The sequence below is a fragment of the Urocitellus parryii genome, chromosome 7 (assembly GCF_045843805.1).
Source record: "Urocitellus parryii isolate mUroPar1 chromosome 7, mUroPar1.hap1, whole genome shotgun sequence".
NCBI classification, from domain to species: Eukaryota; Metazoa; Chordata; class Mammalia; order Rodentia; family Sciuridae; genus Urocitellus; species Urocitellus parryii.
In genome coordinates this window covers 179,585,122-179,604,617 of record NC_135537.1, presented here as the reverse complement: position 1 = coordinate 179,604,617, position 19,496 = coordinate 179,585,122, and positions in this window count along the sequence as shown.

The window sequence follows — 19,496 nt, the reverse complement described above, 5'->3', positions numbered from 1 at the left end:
GCCGAAGGATCGCTCCTCCTCCTCCTTTCCCATTTCTGCTTCATGAGGAAAAATCGAAACCCAGCAAATCACGTTTCACCCCAGAGAGTTAATAACCCGGGAGAGGCTCAGAGAGGGAATTCCCGGCCCCCAGCAGGGCGGAGACAGCCAGCAGCCTGCCTTGGCCCTCCTGCAGACCTCCCATCCCGAGCCCCATCTCATCTGCCCTGTTCTTCTGACTGCCCACTTCACTGTCTCTGTCCCCACTTTGACACCTCTCTGACTGCCCCTGCCTCCAGACACCCCCTGGCTCCTCTCAGCAGAGGCCCAGCCTTGCAGGCCGCCTGGGTAGCAGGTGCCGCCCTCCCTGACCCTCGATGCTGGCTCTCTGCTGTGCTTACCCCCCAAGTCCTGCTCCACCTGGGCTCTCCAAATGCCAGGTGGTCAGTCGGAAGCATCCACTGAGGGACAGTGGATGGTGTCCGCCTGGTGTGTCTGCAGCGGGGTGGGGCGCAGGGTTTATTTAAGAGTCTGGGGAGTTGCGCTGGGGCCGGGCCGGTTCCTGTGTGGTTGACCAGGCGGTTGGTCTGTTTCCACCAGGGACCTAAGCGAGGTTCACCTGGGCTCAAACCTGCAGCGAGGGACAGCCGGGAGGCGGAAGCCCTCTGTGTCTCCATCAGGACACAAGTCACAGAGCTGGGGAACCGGGTCCCTGCATGGACCGTCCCTGTTGCCAAGGAGGGGAGAGTGGCTGTGGGAGGTGACGGTGTTTGTGGGGCCGGGGGGCGAGGGCTGGAGTCTGGATGCATGTCCCAAGTGCCTTTCTTTTCAAAGGGTCACCTCTGAGCACTGGGCACATCTACACCTGGAACAGGAACTTGTCAGCCCAGTGCCATCAGAGGACAATTGGCTCTGATCACATGTGGGAACAGGGACGCCTCTTGCGCCAGTCATGAAGGAGGGAGGCCAGCTGAGTGGCCGCTCTACCCCTGTGAGTCGAGTGGCTCAGGGAGCCCAGGAGGGCTCGGCAAAGCCCTGTCACCCTGAGTGGCTCTGAGTGTCCCCCTCATCAGGGGTGGAAAGGCCTGGACACACCCAGGTCCAGCGGGGGCCAGCAAGCCCTGAATTCTGATCCTCGGAAGGGAGGAGGGAGGACTGACCTCAGGGTCACTGCTCTGCCTCATTTTCCCCTCAAAGCAACCTTAGGAATTAGCTGCTGGTGTGCGTGTCTGTCACAGGCTCAGAAAGGCCAGGTGACTGACCTGAGGTCACCTGAGAACAGGAAACAGGTGAAGGTTTTAAGCATCCAGCGCCCTGACTGCCCATAGTCTGCTGGACTCGGTGATGTCCTCCATGTCACCACAGAGGCCAAACTCCAAATCAGCCGGAGCTCCCCGTCCCGATCCCCGTCCCTCCACCCCCTCCCTCAGTTCTCTCCTCCTTGGGGGCCCATCAACGTGCTCAGGGTTTTGGCTGCCTGAGAAGGGGACAGTTCCAGTAATGGCCAGTCCCCGGGCACCCAGACCGTTTCCGAGGCTGCTCTCCTGGAGCCCTGGATTATAAAAGTCACGGAAGCCAGACACCACCCATGCAAGTTCTGATTTTATGTTCTGGGTTGTGGCTGGGGCATCAGGATGTTGGGAAGCACTGTGGCCGTCCAGGTACAGGATCAGAGGCACCCGGGAAGGTCTGCAGCTATGAACACCCAAACAGTCCCCATCGCGAGAAGCTGTCCAACACTTGCGAATGGGCAAGAGAGACTGGGCAGGCTTGCAGTGGAGGGCAGGGTTTCAGGGGCTGCCTGTTTATCAGGGTTTGTACCTTTGATAGTCTATTGATGAGGCTCTTTGTGGCTCAGGTAGGGGAGGAGCTAAACTGTGGGCCAGGGGCTGATTCTGGTGCATGACACTGCGATGGGTCTCTCCCCACAGAGACACAACAGGATTCCTTTTTCTTTTTTTAACTGGGTCTCTTGAAGTTGCCCAGGCTGGCCTCAAACTTGCCTCAGCCTCCTGAGTAGCTAAGATCACAGGTCTGGGCCTCTGCCTCCAGCTTACAGTGGTTTCTGTCCTCTAGAAAAGATGAATTTGATATTTTTATTTATATTTTTTGTTGTAAATGGACACAATACCTTTATTTATTTATTTTAAAGAGCGAATTTTTTAGTATTTATTTTTTAGTTTTCGGCAAACACAATATCTTTGTTGGTATGTGGAGCTGAGGATCGAACCCGGGCCACACGCATGCCAGGCGAGCGCGCTACCGCTTGAGCCACACCCCCAGCCCTATTTGTTTATTTTTACATGGCGCTGAGGATCAAACCCAGGGCCTCACACATGCTAGGCAAGTGCTTTACCACTGAGCTACAACCATAATCCCTAGAAAAGGTGACTTTTTTTTGCCCTGTGGGACACTGACCAGGTTTACTTTATTAACAATTTTGTTCTAGCATCCTTTCTTTTCTTTTTTTTTAAAAATATTGCTCAAGGAAAAGGATGATATAAAACTACATATCTGTATATATAGCATAATCACAAATAAAAAAACAAAGTTTATATTTAAAAAAACTGCAAAGAAATGTACCAAAATAGCATAAGTGGTCATGCCTAAGATCAGAATCATAAAAAATTTTAAAGTACATTTTTATGTACCTTTTCTTATTTCCTAAATAAAGTCTGAGCTGGATTTGATCCCCAACATCCACAATGAAGACTATCCGAGGGAGGGAATGTCCCAGCCTTCTTGGTCGCCTGTACCAACAGCTGACCCCGGGCATCTCCTTTCAGCTGGTCTCCACATCAGGTCACAGATGCATAAAGCCATGTGCGCAGACTCATTTTGTTTCTGGGAGTCGGCTTTCAGTTTTTGAGGATGATCAGTTGGCCCCACTGAGGGAGAGCGGGGGTGTGGGGGGGGGCTCCTCCCTGCTCCCTCAGCACGGAACACGGTACCTGCCCCCCCACCCCACCCCATGGCCTGGGCTTCCTTCCCTGCTGTCCTCGGGGCTGCATTTGACCCTCTGGTCAGGTCTTATGATGTTTGCACCCCCTGTACCCAGGGCAGGGCCCGGTAAAGGTTCCTGGAGGGTCTCTGGAGTCAGCTCAATGCCATCAGAACTGACTCACTGCTAAAAGACACACTCGGGCAGGTTAAGGATTTAGAGTCTCTTAGAGCAAACGGGATTCGTGCACCAGGCAGGACCAAGCTGCACACAGCCCAGGGCTCCCGGGGTACACAGGGGACAGGCGACTTTTATACAGGAAGCTGTTTGATTGGTTACAGTGAACAGCAGCCCCGTTAGCCAGTGGTTTGGTGGGTGAAGTCTGGTTAGAGGCTGTTGGTAGTTCCCTGTTGGTAAACTGAAGTCTCCTTTTATGGTCACCCCTAAGTGGCTTTCTTAGCAGCCCAGGGCTCTGGAGCCACCTCTGTGTTAATGACCCCAAGTGCCTGTGCACCGAGGCTCCAGTCCCCTCCCGCGCGGCTCTTCTCTCTTCCCTCCTGTTACTCTTCTCTTTCCTTCTGAGAATGTTAACTGTGACTTTTGGAACTTTCTTCCCGCAGGGAACTGGCTCCGCTGCATTTCCAGTTTCTTCCTGGAGTCCTCTCTTTTGTCCTTAGGGACCCTCGGTGGTGAGAACAGTGACGGTCTCAGAGGGTCTGTGCCTTGTTAGGGTGGACTAGAGACCAAGGGCTGTCCATGGGTAGAACCCTCCTAAGGAATGTCACCCACGCCTGGGCCCAGGGCCTGTGACCTCCAGTGCCAACACCCAGCTGCTACCCTGGGCAGCTGTTCCCGACATCTCCACTGTTCATCATCTCCGTTATTCTTGGTCTTTTGCTTTTCCTTGTGAATTTTGTCACCACCTTGTCGGGTTTCACGAAAAACTCTATTGGAGCGTTGATTGAAATCGCATTGCGTTTTCTGCATTAGTTTGGGGAAAAGTGACGATATTTGATGTTGAGTCTTGCCCCCCAGGCATGAATATGAGGAATCTATTTACGTCCTTCAGAAAGCCGTTTCGTCTTCTCTCTGGGTGTGGCGTGTCGTCTATGGATTGTGTGGTAACTATTCTGTCTCGTTATTTTTCATGGAACCCTGTTTTTTGAAGTTTCCATTTGCTCTGTGAGTTATTATTGCACAAGGAGCAGACACTTCTTGACTTACAACGGGATGACACCCTCCTAACGCACCCTAAGTTGAAAGTAGTCCAAAATGCGCTTCATGCAGCTGGCCTGGTGCCGTCCCAACTCAGCAACTCAGGGCGCCATGGGGCACCCGCGCTTGCCCTCGCGGGTGGGCCAGGGACTGTGCTCCCTGCCTCCGCTCAGCATCAGTGCCTTTTTTTTTTTTTTTTACGGGAGACTGAACTCAGGGGCACTGACCACTGAGCCACATCCCCAGCCCTATTTTGTATTTTATTTAGAGACAGGGTCTCCCTGAATTGCTTAACACCTCGCCATTGCTGAGGGTAATTTTGAACTCACGATCCTCCTGTCTCAGCCTCCCAAGCTGCTGGGATTACAGGTGTGCACCACCGCTCCTGGCCCAACCTCAGTGTCTTGCAATCAGAAAAGATCTAAGTTCAAAATTTGAAGTAGGGTTTCTAATAGACACACACTGCCTTTGCATCATTGTAAAGTCAAAAAATTATCAAGTCAGCTGGGCACAGTGATGCACACCTATAATCCCAGTGGTTTCGGAGGCTCAGGCAGGAGGATCCTGAGTTCAAACCAGCCTCAGCAACTTAGCGAGGCCCTAAGCAACTCAGTGAGACTCTGTCTTCAAATAAAATACAAAAAACTGCTGGGGATGTGGCTCAGTGGTTGAGTGTCCCAAAGTTCCATCCCCAGTACCAAAAAAACAAACAACAACAACAAAGAGACATCATTTGTTGGGGACATCTGTATTTTGTATATTAGCTCCATTAATTATTGTTGGTATAGAGGTTTTTTTTTGTTTGTTTGTTTTGTTTTGCAGTATGGTGGAGTGAATGTAGGGATGCGTACGTACACTTGCTCACTCGTGTGCTCTCTCTCTCTCTCCCCCAGTCTTTTAAAATTTTTATAACATTTCTAAGTTGTGGAGGCTGGCCTCAAACTTGTGATTCTCTTGTCTTCACCTCCCAAGTGGCTGGGATTACAGGGCTGTGCCACCTGCCTGGCCACAGACATTTTTATTTTTGTTTTGAGACAGGGTCTCTCTCAGTGACCCAGACTGGCTTTGCACCTGTGATGCTCCTGCCTCAGCCTCCGGAATGGCTGGGGTCACAGGTGTGCACTTCCTGTCTGGGCTCTTCTTACTTCTCACCGTCTGTCGAGTCTCGGGAATTCCTATGCAGGTGATCATATTATCTTCAGATGACGGCTTCGCCTCCTCAGCTTCATCCATCTCGTGTCTTTCTGGTCTTACTGTGTTAGTCGGTGGTTCAGTAAAATGTTGAAAAGAAACGGTTTCCTTGTCTCACTTGGGATTTTAATGCCGCCTTTTCAAAAATTTCACCACTGAGTAGATTTAGTGAAGGTTTCATGAATCCTGTTGACTGGGTAAGAAAGTCCCTGTCTCACTCTAGCTTGTTCTCTGCGTCTTTATTTATTTTTCGTGGTGCTGGGGGTTGGCCCTCCGCCTCCTGCTGTAATAGGGGCGTAGATCCCCAGCCCAGGAGGATTTAGGTCAAGGAGACTGTGAGTTTCCTTGAATGTTGTTGCCTGTCCCTGCGACAAAATCTCCTTGGAGAACAACTTGAAAGAGGGAAGACTTATTTTGGCTCATGGTTCCAGAGGTTGCAGTCTGTGGGTGGCCGGCTCCCGTTCCTGGGCCATGGGGAGGAAGGGAGGAAGAGGAGGGCTGTCAGCTCCTGGTGGCCCTGGAGAGGAGAGGAGAAGGCTGGGGAGGGGAAGCCGTCCCCAGTGCCACACCCCCAAGACCCTCCCCTCCAACTAGGCCCACCTCCTCGGGTCTCACCACCCCCAATATGGCCATCACAGTAAGAACCCAGTGGTGGACTGACCCCCTGATGAGTCAGGGCCCTCACCTGCCCGTCACCTCCCCAGAATCCCCCCTGCACAGTGCTGCCCGGGGACCACACCTTCAGCACGGGAGGTTTGGGGAACATTCCGGCCCAAACTGAAGGAGTCTAGAGCAGTTCTGTAATCGAGATATCACCAAGACATGACGTGATGCATTATTCTTGCATTCCCGGGATGGAATGGGATAAATCTGGTTTCTCTCTGCTGAGCTATTCCTCGAGGTGCAGGCGTCTCCCTTCAGAAGTAAGTGGGGCTCTGCTCCTCCTTGCTCGCCCTGGCCTCTGCCCGACTGTGGATCTAGGTTGGATGGGGAGCCTTGTCCTCTCCCTCTCCTCCTTATTTTCTGAAACACATTTTTTCGTTACGGATTATCTGTTCCTGGGTGTTTGGGGAGGTAGGGAAACTTATGAATTGATTCGATTTTTTAGCACTAATTGTTTTATTCAGGTTTTTTTGTCTTTAAAATATGGTGATAAGTATTCCTTTAGCAAATTATTCATTTTATCTAAATTTTCAAATGCATTAACATAAGGTTGTTCCTGGTACTTACATGTCATTTCAGAATTCCCCCTAGATCCGGCGTCATGCTTCCTCCTCATTCCTGGTCATTTTTATCTTCTTGGGTGTTTTAGTTGGTTACAGCTTTTCTTTTTTTAAACTGGCTTCGGCTTGGGTTTGGATCTTAAATGTCCCCCAAGGGCTGCTGCGTTGAGGGCTTGGCCACCATCCATGACAATATCGGGAGGGGGAGGGAAGTTCCAGGGGGTGCCCGGTGGGGGGCAGGCCACTGGGGGCGTGCCCTTGAGAGGATGTGGGACCCCAGCCCCTGGCTTTGCCTACAGGTCCATTGGCACAAGGAGTCCACAATGACCAGTAGTAGGTGTAGTTTCAAGTTCAGTAGAACTCTGATGCTGTCCCTGTGGGAACAGTTGGAACCTCCCCTGTCCCCAGCAACTGAGGCCTGGAGTCTAGCAGAGCCTGTTTGCAGAGTTGACAAGAGGGGCTACTCTTGCTTCCTGGGCAGTGGCCTCTAATGTCTGCACACAGGGCCCTGCGCATGGACCATCAGTTCAGCGTATGCACAGCATCCTAGACTCCTAGAGGATGCGCACCCAAGTGCAAGACACCACCCTTACCAGGCGCCTTGGAAGAGCCCTTAGTGGGCCCCTGGACTGTCCTCTGAGCTCAGGAGTTTCTGGACATTGGAGTAAGTGGTGAGACCAATGGATCTGACGGCCATGTGCATATATCACACCTCCCTTGTGTCTGGAAGTGGAGATAGGATCAGCTGGGGCATGGGGGAACTTTCTGGGTGAAGGGAGGCTGGATACACAGTGCATGAGTGTTTGGAAACTGTAACTGAGCACTTAAGACCTGGGCCTGCCATTGCAAGTAGATTCTAACCTTCAAAAAAAATGTGAATAAATAAATACAGAGCTGCAGCTAATGATGGGCATGCTGAATTATTTAGGAGAAGCATACTGATGAGAGTCATTCGCTTTGAAATGCTTCAAAAACAAGATGCATTAATAGATGGAGAGATCGTGACCAAGCAAGAGTAGCAGAGAGTTGGAGGCAGAATCTGGGTGGTGGGTACGTGGGTGATCATGGTAGAATCCCCCCGCTTTGCTGTATATTTGAAAATATCTGTAATAGAATGTTGGGGCGGTAGCTGGGCGGGGACAGGGGGAGGAGCTCTGGGGAATCCATATCATCATGGTGAGTCTCATCATGGTGACAAAGGGAGGGCGAAGGGGGCTCGACTGAGGCGGTGTCCACCTCCGCCAGGGTCCCATCAGTAGGCAAGTCAGGGCTGCAGGGAACTCGTAATTAGGAAGGTTTTGAATCTCAATTAAAAAAGTTGTATCAACCTTAACCAAGTTACCACCCCTTGGAGAACAAGTGTTTTAGCCTATTCCTTTGGGAATCTGTCAGTTGAATGAAAACTGAACCCAGTTTTCATCCAGCTCTCCTGCTTAGAAGCTGTCGTGTCTTAGGAGGTCACAGACCTTCCCATCTCGGCCTCCGTTTCCCCCTGGGGAGAGTGGACACAGCTGAGCCTGCCTCGCAGGACGGCCGAATGGAATCCTGTCTATAGACGTTGGTGCCTGGCGCAAATACGTCCTCAACCAAGGGGAGTTTATCCTTCCACCTAAGTAAACAAGACATTTTCCCAGAACAAAAAATTTGATTTTCTCTGGAGCCTCATTCAGAAGGACACTATGCGCAGGGGCTTGAAGCCACAAGACGCGTCACCATGGTACTGCTGACGTGGCTGTTCCAAGACGGATTCCTAGCTTCCTGGAGTTTCGGTGGGCCTTGAGAGGACACCACTGCAGCCCTCCTCCTCCGACGACGACGTCAGCGCCACTCTATTATCCGCTTCCTTTCTTTTCTTCTCTGTGTCCTCTTTAAGCACAGCGGCTCCGAGTGAGTGAGGAGTGTGTCTTATGACTCCTTCCTCCCTCTTCCTTGGCAAGCATCCAATTTCACGATGGCAGGGAGAGCCAGCGCTGGGGGGGGGGGGGCAGGAGCCGTGGGAGCCAGGGCATCACCGTCACCCTCTCCCTGCTTCCTGCAGCCCTGTCAGTCAGCACAAGGGACACATCCGGGCTGCAGTTACCCCGCTGCAGCGGGGAAAACCAGCGGAGGGGGATGGCCACCTCCCTCCATTTCTCCTGCTCATTTGCAAGGGCCTCAGGACTCAGGCCACCTCCTCAGAGCTGACAGAGCAGGCTCCCAGACAGCCACGGGGGACGGAAAGGATGATCTTTGGAATTTTTCAACTTCCTGTCCCTCTCTGCCTTCCAGTGTCAACAGTGACACTGCAGAAGAATATGCTGCCCTTGCTGAGGGGTCCAGGTGTTGGGTGCAGAGCAGGCTGAACTGTGTTGTCTGCAGGGCAGGCTGAACAGATGTTGGCTGCAAGATAGCCCACGCACTCAAACCCCCCTCTGTCTGGTCCTTTATCACCTGTTTGTGTCAAGTCCCGCTCAAGGCTGAGCACTCAACCCCCCTTGGGCCAACAAGGCAGCTTGCAGACCCAGAGGCCCCATTAGATTTGGGCTATAGAAACTCCCTCCTGCCAGGCCCCCCTCTCTCTTGCTCTCTCTCTCTTGCTCTTTCTCTCTTGCTCTCTCTCTCTCTTGCTCTTTATCTTTCTTGCGTGCACTCTCTGTCTCTCTCTTGCTCTTGCTCTCTCCCTGTTCATCTCTTCTCTTCTTTCTTTCTTTCTCTCTCTCTCTCTCTCTCTCTCTCTCTCTCTCTCTCTCTCTCTCTCTTTCTCTCTCTCTCTTTCCTTCCTTCTTTTCTCTTTGTTGCACTGCTGCAATAAAGATCTTTTGGTCACTCCGAGTGTTGTGGTCACTTTCCTTTCACCAGGGCCTCTGGCCGTCTGGGCTTTGATGACGGTTGCGGGAACAGCCCTCGTGGGGAGATGATGGGAGGACTTCCTGCCTCCTCCTTCCCATTCCTTTCTTCGCGCACCGGAGAGCCTGCTCAGGAAGACGCAGCGGAGCACACAGACTCCCGAGGCCCACAGCCCTGTTCCTACCCTGGATCCCCAACAGCGGCCAAGGAGATCCTTGCTTCCAACCCTTGGCTCCCTCCTGGTATCAGAATGAGAGATTCTTGGCCTTCGACAGGTGACTGCAGAGAGGGCACAGCACGTGGGAGGGAGGAGGTGACTCTGAGCTGGCCTCAGTGGGTCCCTGCTTCTGCTCACCTCCTTTGCCTTTCCACCAGGAGATACCGGTGGAAGCCATGGTCCCAGAAGGATCAGGTGGAGCCGGCGGACCCCCCTGCAGCCTGGAGATGGTCCCTGCCCCCCCAGGAAACTGCCACGAGAGGAGCAGACCCTGTGGAGGGAGGCCGGCAGACCTCTGTAAAGGCAGGAGTCCCTCTCACACCCCTCGCTCAGACGCCGCCCACGACACATGTATCCAGCGGAGCTTTCTTCACCGAATCGGAACTTGAACTTCCCATGTCAGTTTGCCTGGGCTGCACAGTATCCCTCTTTTTCTGTTTGTGTCTGATTAAAGCCAGGGCCTTGCTCATGCCAAGCCTGCGCTCTTCCACTGAGTACACCCTGGCCCTGAATTAGCCCTCCTTAGATTTTTTTTAAACACTTTTTTATATTTAAAAACATATCAACCTTGTGTGGAGGATAGAGCTCCACCATAGAGTGCTTACTTAGCATGTGCCAGGCCCCGGGTTAGAGTCCCAGCACTGCCAAAAAAATTTTTTAAAAAATGATAATAATAATAATAAAAGAAAACATGAAGAATTCTTAGCTCATGGTTTGCCCAGCCTTGCTCAGGTTCATGAAATTTCTTTGTTATAAAACAAACAGGTGGGGCTGGGGATGTGGCTCAAGCGGTAGCGCGCTCGCCTGGCATGCGTGCGGCCCGGGTTCGATCCTCAGCACCACATACCAACAAAGATGTTGTATCCACCGAAAACTAAAAAAAAAATATAAATATTAAAATTTAAAACAAACAAACAAACAGGTGCCTGGAGCCTTCTGATTGTGCAATCTTGGATAGACCACTTTATTGCTTCTAAATCTCGACTTTCTCCTCGTAAGGAGGAGACAAATAGAATTCTTCTCACAGAATAAACTAAATAAAATATAGGAAATGTCTGGTTTCGTATGTTGTGATTTTATTCGATGGTCTTCTAGCAGAAGGAGGGGGAGGAGCTCTGCTCCCAAACCCAAGCCAGCAGAGGCAGTGTCCCCGACACTCGGCCACATGCACACGGGGGGCTCCCGGTCCACACCTCTTAGAGACTGGGGTGCCTGCGAGCAGGGGCCCTGGGCAGCTTGTTCCTGGCCAGTGCATGGGGCTGCAGCATGCGGCTCCTCTGTCCTGTTGTCAGGACGGCCTTTGGGGGGCAGGACAGTGGGGGCAGCCGGGGATGGCTGGGCAAGTGGTGATTATGGTGCAACTGCCCAGGAAAAGAGGGCGGGGGACTCTGCCTCATATTTCTGCAGCATTTATAGGGCAGTGCAGAGGCCCTTGCAGACCCCTGTGGCTCGTGTGAATGACCATGATGTGGAGGGCAGCCAGGAGTCACGGGCCACCCGGGCTGCCCGAGGTGAGAGACACTGTTGGGGTTTGCATGTTCACCCCTCCAAAATTCACGTTGAAACTTACTTGGCGTTGTAACAGAGTACCAAGGAGGTCCCTTAAGAGGTCACTAAGCTATGAGGCTCCCCGCTCCTGAACAGATTACAGGTATTATGGTGGGGAGGGGGTCATCCTAAAAGGGTGAGTTGGGCCTCTCTGTCTCTGGTGCGTCCACTTCCCACCATGCAATGACGCAGTGAGAAGACTCTCACCAGATGCCAGATGCCCTGGAACCTGGACTTGCCAGCCCCAGGACTGAGGGTCAGCATGCACTGGTCATTATGAAGGGCTCGGTCTCTGCTGTTGTGTTTCAGCAGTGACAATGGACACAGGCAGACACCTGGCCCAGGGAGAGCATTCAGGGCTTGGACCCCTGGCAGGGCTTGAAGGGAAGCCTGGGCATCTCTCTTGAAGGTGTCCGTAGTCATGGGGTGTCCAGCGTGGGTCTGGGAGTCACCCCAGGAAACACAGGGGAGATGGACCCACCTGAGGCCAACTTGGGAGCTGCCTCCGGGGCAGGTGCACCCAGACCTCGGCAGGAGGGACCGCAGCCCTCGAGTCCTGTAGCCCTCTAATATGGTGGGAAATGGGACCCCTGAGGGCTTTGAATTGGACTTCAGTCCTGAAGGGTTTCTTTCTAGTAACTGGAAATGATCAAAAGAAACAAGGGGCCTGCGGAGATGTGGCCGGGGACGTGGCCGGAGACGGACAGTGGAATTTGACAGCAGCTGGAGGCACTGATTAGACAGAAGGAGAGCCATCTTGTGTTGGGCCAGCCAACCACGGATGGTGTCCTGGTCCTCTCCCTGTCTCCCTGGCTGCCCTCTTCTGCTGGAGGAAGGGAGACAGAGTAATGGCCACTGTGAGGCCATGCTCAGGCCCAGCATGCGCCGTCCACTCCTGGGGCAGCTTGAAGTCAGGGGTCCCAGCAGAGGCCCTGCCTCCGGGGTGTTCTACTTCAGGTTCCTGGGGTCTCAGTCATGACCTGCAGGGGTCTGAGACCAGAGGAGACGGCTGGCGGGAGCTCAGAGCGTCAGCCAGCTCCTCCCCGGGCAGCAGACGCGTGGGTCGGTCATCTGGTGAAGAGGGATTGCTGGGGCTCGTGGTTTGGAGGGTCCGGGCTGTGCTGGGTGTCCCAGGGGCCCTTGGGCCTGCAGTGAGGCAGCACACCAGGGGGACACACGGCCAGGGAGCAAGAGGGAGAGCAGGGAGGGGCCAGGGTGCCCCCCCCCTTCAAGGACATGACCCAGTGACATCCAGGCCTCCCGCTAGCTCCACCACCTCCAGTGGCTGGCCCTGCCTGGGGCCAAGCCACATGGACCCATGGGGAAGAAGTAAGATCCAGACGCAGCGGAACCAAGTATGTGCTTCCCTTCTGGATCCTTCTGCTCCCCAACTTGAAAATGCTGAGCAGTGAGCAAGGCCCCGTGTGAGCTTCTGTCCTCTCTTCGTGCTGCCCCAACCTGCCAGCTCTTTGTCTTCCCTTTCCTCTGCTCCTGTGGGACTTACCTGGTGGACAGGGGATGCTGTTCTGGCTTTCAGCACATTGTGGGGTCACTGCTTTGTGATCCGCTGATAAGCTTCTCAAGGGCAAGGGTCACGTCTGGAATCCCAGAACTAGACCTGAGCTGATGCTCATCACGTGGACCAAGACCCCCTTTATTTCCTCTCCAAGCCTTTTGGATTGGTGAAGGGCCCAGTTTCTAGACTCTGGGGAAAATGTTTCTCCTAGTGTCCACCCCCTTCCGTCCTTTCAGGCAGAGTCAGGAATGTGGACCCCATCTTATCAAGGTCAATGCCCAAAATGTCAAGAAAAACTCAATTTTGTTTTTCATTTTCTTCTTTCTCTTGTGCAAATGATACTTTTTGTCTTGTAGAAAACTATCTTGATCTTGAAATCAAGACTTATCTGGCCAGGTGGGTTGGAACATGCCTGTAATCCCAGCAACTCAAGAGACTGAGGCAGGAGGATAACAAATGTGAGGCCAGCCTAAGCAACTTAGCAAGAGCCTGTCTCAAAATTGAGAGAGGGAGAGAGAGAACAGGAGATGTGGTTCAGTGGTTATGTACCCCTGGGTTCAATCCCTGGTACCAAAAGCAAAGCAAAACAAACAAACAAACAAAAACTTACCTGTAGCACTACTTATGCTCAGTATAGAAGAAAGCACTGATTTATTAGACGGCCCAGCAGACCTTACCTTACGTTACCAACTCCCTTTACTCTCCTGGATGGAGTTTTGCAATAGCCGTAGGGTCTTTCCTGTTCCTAATCTGCTCCACTCTGTTCTCCACACTGGAAAACAAGGGACCAGCCAGCACTGTCAGCCAGGGGTTGGGACAAAGAGCAGGGAATGGACTTCAGGGACATTCAGTTTGCAGATTCACTTTTATGAGTGTGTCCAATTTTCCCCGAAGCACATATTCATAGAGTGTCTATGTTCTTCACAAGAAAGTGAACTTTTTATTGTTAATAATGCACGTAACTTCAAAAGGGGGCGACGTCATAGAGACTTTCCCAGGATTGAATCAGCACTGGCCGTGGGGACTGGGGCACACTTTCTACCTGTGGATGAGTTCATTTTTACATCCACTATAACATTCATATTAATTTCAAATATGGGTCTGTTGGAAACAAGGAACTTTGACTATTAGGGATGTTCACTGTAAATTATAATATGGAAGTGCAAAATAAGAAATAAGAAAGGAGAACGAGACGTTTATTTAGACGGAGAATGAATGGAATTGGTAACGGATGGGCTTTGGGTGTGGACCGGGTGCCAGGTGGGGAGCGTGGGCTGCCCAGGCCTGTCCTGTACCCTGCAGAGCCCTGCTCTTCTCAAGCATCTGTATCCTCCAGGCCTGAGGCAGGACAGGGAGGAGGGGACAGAGGGAGGGGACCTCTGTCAGAGCACTCTGCCACTCCAGGTTCAGTCTCAGCTCTGTAAATTGGCTCCCTGGTGAGTCCTTGGAGGGTGCCCAGAGTCCTCTCAGGTGATGATCGGGGTGGACCTGGGGTGGAAAGGAGCTGGGGGGGGGGAGTGGAACCTCAGCTGGGTCTTACAGAAGTTAGGGGGAGGGAAGCCAGCCAGCCAGGAGCATGGGGAGCGGGCAGGGCGAGTCTGATGGGCTAGTGAAGCTGAGAGGCCCAGGAGGGGCCTGGAGAGCAGGTGGCCCCTATGCTGTGAGGAAGAGGCTCCGAGGAGGACAGGCCCGATTCCTGCTGTCTTTAGAGAAAGCAGGGTTACCGCCCTTGTCCACCCCGGGTCTCACTTAAAGAACTGACACAAGGTGGTCAGGGTCCCACCAAGCCCTGGCCGGCAATTGGTGCAGGTGCCCAGGCCTGAGTCGATCAGGGCAGGACGTGTCCTGGAGACCGTGGCTCAGGTGTGAGCCTATGGCCCGCGATGGCGTCTGGGCAGTTGGCTCCCGAGGGGAAGGGAAGGGCCTGCCCCAGCAGGCCCTGTCTGGGCTCCTTTGTTGGGTCCTCTCCTGACCCTCGGCCCTGCTGAGGGGGCATGTGTAAGGATGGCCTTAGCTTAAGCAACTCCATTTTAAAATAAAACCTGCAGTCCCACCAGGCACAGCCAACAGAGCCCTCCAGTATGCCCATCAGACACAGTCAAATGAAGCAAGCCACTTTCCACAACCCTGAGAAGAGTCAGGGTGAAGTCACATGTCATTTGTCATAACCTGATAAGAGTCAGAAGTGTGATATCAGGGCGGAAATCACCAAACCGTAGGTCCTGACCCTAGAATGCAAGATGTCACCGAGAAACCTGGTAACAGCTAATAGGGATTGAAAGGGCGAGTAGAAACCTCGAAATTTAGCAAAAATAGTGGAGCAAATGAACAGACACTCAGCCAGCCGACGCGATGCCCACATGCTGGAGAGCCCGAGGAGGACCTGACTGACACCCCGACTCTTCTCGTGGTTGGCCTGCTCCTCTGCATCATCCTCACCGCTCTCAAACTCCACGGCCACATCGGGACCCTGGTGAGAACAGCAACTTCTCCTTAGGACCCTCTCCTCAGCTGGCCGTCAGCTCCACCCCAGGAGAAGCCTGCCTCCATTGCTTCCTGACCTGATCACTGCGGCCTGAGTGACCACGCCTCTGCTGGACTTCCGGCCTAAGGCTTGAGACTTTCCATCTGGCACTTGAGCTGGCATGCAGAGGGAATGTCTGTCACGAGTCTGTCATGATGAAGTGTGTTTGCAGTGCACAGAATTAACTTAGAATCGCTTGCTCTGAATTGATTCTGTCTATTGCAGTGCCCAGCATTAAGGATTGTCACTTTTTGATTAAGAACCTGTTGAATGAAATTGTATTGAGTGATCTGAGTGAATAAAGCATTGAAAAGGGCAGAAGCGGGTGGACATTCTTCATCTCTCCCCTCAGCTGCAGATGTCGCACTTCTTCGAGTTGTGACAGCCGGTGACTTGGTTTTGGAGCCATCCTAATGGAATAGGGATGCCAGAGAAAATATAGAGAGCCCAATTCAATCTGAGTGTGTGTGTGTGTGTGTGTGTGTGTGTGTGTGTGTGTGTGTGTAGGATCATGTGGGTACGTACTTGAGACACGCAAAATACAGGCCCCCCTTAAGTTTAGGGGAGTAGGATCTCCCAGCAGGAAATGACCCGAGCTAGCTCTCAGCTTTATAGGATCAGCAGACATGCCAGGACATCAGGAGTTAAAAAGTGGACCGGTCTCTGGGGCCATAAAATCTAGATAGCTCTCTTAGAGGGAGAGGCCGCACAGTCAGCTCAGCCTTCTGGGACTCTGTGGTCAGTGGAGGCACCAAGAAGCCAGAGCCAGCCAGACACTGTTGGCTGGTGCTGTCTCCATTCTTTCTCCAGCAGAAACCGCTCCCCCAAGTTAAGTCAAGCCATCATCTCTGGGTTTGAATTCTTTCTGGTCCTGTTTTTGTCTCCAGGACTCGGTCTGGACGCTAGGACCTGGACTCTGGTAACCCATCACCTATTTTTTATTGTTTGTCAAAAATTCAAATCAACCACGTGTCCTTCACTGATTCACTTTTGCCAGATCGGGTGGTCCTGTACCAGAGGACCAGGTGGGTGAGAGGCTGGTGCCTGAGGGGGCCGATGGGCTCACAGGGAACCCCAGTGCTGGAGGGCTACCGTGACCCTTAGGGACCCAGTTGTCCAGAGCAGACCCCCTCCAAGAGCCCCGCTCAGGAGTTACGACACAACCCCTAATCCATGGAGTCGAGGCCCCAACAGCCGGCTTGAAATGCAAATTAGGTTGTAAAGAATAAAGACAGATTCTTATATTCCCAATGGATTTATATCCATCACAGTAGAAAGCTTTCTCTGCTTCTCGAATCTAAGAATACCTATCCGGGTGTTCTCTGGGTGCTGCAGGTGGGGACTGGCAGGGCTCCTGTGGAAGGGATTTGCAGCTATCCAGTGGGACCAGGCAAGCCCAGGGAGAAGGGCTGCAGGGGGCTGCTCGGCTGGGACTGAGCATGGGGGACAGGGACTCTACAGTGAGGGTGCAGGTCAGGGCTGCGGGGAAGACCCTGCAGGGAAGACAGGAAGCTGCAGAGGAGTGACCTGCCCTGAGGGCTGCTGCCTGGGGAGTTGTCTCTCTCAACACCCCTGAGTGTGACCTTAATGGAAACAAGTTCTTTGCGGATGTGGTCAAGCTAAGATGAGGTCATCCTGGAGTCACAGGCCCTTATCCATGAAGCACGGTGATCCTCTCGAGACAGGGAGGTCCTGACGCATTTGCTCACATGGCCCCTGGGCCAGGTCCACAGTCACCTCTCCACCGCCTGCCGCCCTGCAGAGGGTCAGACCACCCCGGGATGCCTGCCTTGGGATGGCCTGGCACGGCCACTCACCAAACCACGCCTGAAATCTGCTTTGTTCTGTTTGGGGGTAGACATGCAGGAGGACAGAGAGGGCTCAGCTCCCAGGCCTCCAATTCTGTGTCAAAGGCTTCAGAGGAAAAGAAGGTGACAAGTCAGAGCCACAGGGCCAGCATGGCAGGGAGCAGAGGTGATGGATGCCAGCTGGGTGTGGTGTGCACTCCGGCAACCCCAACTACTGGGGAGGCTGGGGCAGGGGCTGCACGTTTGAGGCCAGCCTCAGCAACTTGAAAAGGCCCCGTGTCAACATGAAAAATCAAAAATGGGGGGAGGTAGGTGAGTGGTAAGGTGCCCCTGGGTTCAGTCTCCGGTATCCCAAACCCACCCTCTCCCCACAAAAAAGAAGGAAAGATCAGTGCAGCACTGAGGTGGTCAGCGATGCCTGGGATGGGGAGGTGGCGGGCGCCGTGTGCAGCAACTTGGGGACAGAGCGCACCTGGGACTGCAGCTGCTCCCAGCCCCTCAGCACCTTGCTCCTGGGAGGTGGGAGGGTGGGCAGACGGCTCCTTCCCCCCACACCTGCCTGTCCCACCTGCTTCCTGCTGAGCCACGCGGGTTTGGCTCCACAGCAGGTTTGCAAAGCAGCCACAGCAGCTTGTACCGGAGCCACGCGCTGGGTTGGAAAGGGACTTGCCTGTCCCCACCACCCCGGCTGGCTGGCTGAGGGCAGGCCGTGTGGGTCTCCAGGCCACGGGCAGTGGAGGAACGGCCTTCCCCTGCGCTTCCTGCAGCCGGGGAGAGGCAGAGGAAATGAGCAACAGGAGAGGCTTCTTTTCCTTCCAAAATCTGGAGCCAGGCTTCCGATGAGGACGCTGGTCTTGAAGGCTGTGATAAGACAGAGGAGAGACTGCTCTAGACTGTTTATCTGTGTCGCCTGCTTATCTTTTGTACCCCTGTCAGCTGGAGACAGTGTTTTCTGCTGACTGGGAAAGCCCAGGATGTAGAACAAAGGCTGTCTTGAGACGGCTCTCTGAGAACACGAGTGGTCTTACTCGGTGTCTAACTGTGTGGCCTCAACACACACAGTCTTCGCACCTGGAGGAGGGAGTGCTGCCTCTGGCCTGCTTGGCTGGGGGCTCCGTCTTTTGTGAAGCCTGACACGCATTTTCCAAGCCTCCTGGCCTTCTGGAGGCTGTGCACTTAACGTGACTGGAACATCTCGCGGGTCAGCATTTCCTGATCAGGGGGGGCTGGCTGCACAGGGAGGAGGCGCGGCCCACCCACCTGTCTGATGGGAGGCTCTGCCCCTTCCTGTGACTTGTGTTACGTCCCCTGCCCCCAGCTTGAAGTCCTAACCCCCAGGACCTGTGAATTGAGACCTTATTTGGAAAGAGGATATCTGCAGAGGTGACCAAGTTAGGATCGCTGTGGACCCTTATCCAGTGACCGGCATCCTTACCTGCAGGGAAGTGTGGACACTGAGTCACACACATGGGGAGACGATTGAAGAGCCACAGGGAGAAGACAGCCCTCCCCCAGCCATGGAGAGAGGCCTGCAGCCCAGCCTCCCTCGTCCCTGCCCACACCGGGATCGTGCACTTGGGGCCTCCAGAACTTTCAGAGAATATGTTTCCCCTGGTTAAGCCCCAGGTTTGTGGTACTTTGTTGTGGCTGCCACAGGAAACTAGAACAGTTGTTGAAAAATTCGGTGTGGCCTGGAGGGTGCAGCAGCCTGCCTCTGTCTCCCCTGCGGCTGAGCAGGGTTGAAATGGGGGTTAACTTTACAGCCCTCGCTATCCTCAGCAGCCTCACCCCCTGACTCGCACCTGGGGCAAGCACCAGCCCCATCAGGTGGGGGTAAGACCTGCCTGTCTCTTGGCGCTGCTCACGAGCACCAGGCCCTCTGCACCCGGCCCCGACTCTGGCCATCCAGCGTCTGCCCGGCCACCACATCCCGACTGCCTGGCCTAGAATTCCTGCCTGGGGAAAATTTTTCTTAACATGCTCTTTACAGGCTGCTGGGCCCAAGAAAGCCTGGCTTTGCAGGGAATTCCTTAACACTGAGAGCAAAAAAGACACTGGTCCCTCAGAGGTCTGCATGAGGGCACCATCCAGGGCGTCCGCTGCCCACGGGGACATTCCCTCAGCTGAAGGGCTCCAACTCTTTGTGCTGACCTTGAAACAGACCTTAGGCAGTGCCTCGTGGGCAGCCAGGGGCGGACGGCTGTACAGGCCAGGGTTGGCCAGAGCCACAGACTGAGCCTGGGGCACTTCGTGGGGAAGGGACCCTCTGCAGCCTTTCCCAGGTGGGGACTGGCAGGGCTCCTATGGAAGGGATTTGCAGCGATCCAGGTGGGACCAGGCAAGCCCAGGGAGAAGGGCTGCAGGGAGCTGCTCGGCTGGGACTGAGCATGAGGGACAGGGACTCTACAGTGAGGGCGCAGGTCAGGGCTGCGGGGAAGACCCTGCAGGGAAGACAGGAAGCTGCAGAGGAGTGACCTGCCCTGAGGGCTGCTGCCTGGGGAGTTGTCT